Source organism: Gopherus flavomarginatus, chromosome 11, assembly GCF_025201925.1.
Source record: "Gopherus flavomarginatus isolate rGopFla2 chromosome 11, rGopFla2.mat.asm, whole genome shotgun sequence".
In the NCBI taxonomy this organism is placed as follows: Eukaryota; Metazoa; Chordata; order Testudines; family Testudinidae; genus Gopherus; species Gopherus flavomarginatus.
In genome coordinates, this window is record NC_066627.1 from 20,526,121 (window position 1) to 20,527,356 (window position 1,236).

Sequence of the window (1,236 nt, forward strand, 5' to 3'; positions counted from 1 at the left end):
GGAGATGAGAATTCTGCATTTGGGATACAGCAGGTTGATATCCATTTTAAAGTGATGGCTGCCTGAAGCTGCTCAGGGCTTTGTAATACTGTAATAGAATAAATCCTGAGGAGCTAGATCAGTGAGCAGGTGAGGTGGTTTAACATGCACGGCTCTGCAGTTTTTCTCATAGTTCTGAAACCTGCCTCATGGTTATCACCCACACACAAGTGCTATATATTCAAGTAGCTATTAGAAAAGAAAAAATGCCATTGTTCTGTGTATGCTATGTAAACAGGCTCGCTGAACTTACACAAGGATTTTTTGTACTGATCCGTACATTGGTTTGTCTAAAAAAAAAATAAGAAAAAACACTCCCCCATCCCTTGGACTGAAACAAGCACAACCTTTCCTGAAGGTAGAAAAATGTGGTGGAAGTCTCTTATTCTGTCTGATGGAGGGTGTTGACAGCTCTTGAAGCCTGGGGCAGGGCAGGAAGCAGAAGGAACTCAGTACCATAGCAAAAACCACCCTGAGGAGATTTGCAGCCCAAATATGTAGCTCAAAGAACCACAGAGTCATGTACTTCAGACATGAGCAAGACCAGCTTGTCTTTCCAGCCATTGTAGGGAAAATACAGCCGAATTTCCCCCTTTCTTAGTTTCATCTCACAGATTCTAATGCAGATGATTTGGATAAGCAACTGCTGGGAACTTCTTCAGCCCAAACCTCTGAGCTTTACTCATCACTACAGGCGTGTCTACACTACCACGCGGGGTCGATCTAAGATATGCAACTTCAGCTACTGAAGTCAACGTACTTAAATCTACTTACTGCGGTGTCTTCACTGCGGTAAGTCAACAGCTGACGCTCTCCTGTTGACTCTGCTTGTGCTTCTCGTTCTGGTGGCGTACTGGAGTCGATGAGAGAGTGCTCAGCGGTCGATTTATCGTGTCTATACTAGCTGTGATAAATCTACCCCTACTGAATCAATCGCTGCCTGCTGATTTGGAGGGTAGTGTAGATAAGCCCTACCTTTCACTACAAAGCTAGAACTTTTAGGTGAAATTACAAAGAGATTTGCCAAGAATTCCAAGAACCATAGATTTCAGGCTCTTCCTCACATGTCCAGTTACTGCTGCCTATCCACCTACCTTCACTGCCTGATCCCACACTGCCACAACCCTTTGTGAAAAGTGTTTGTCCCAAATGTACTTTTGTCACTAATACTGCATCAGAAGGCAAGAAGAAGAAACA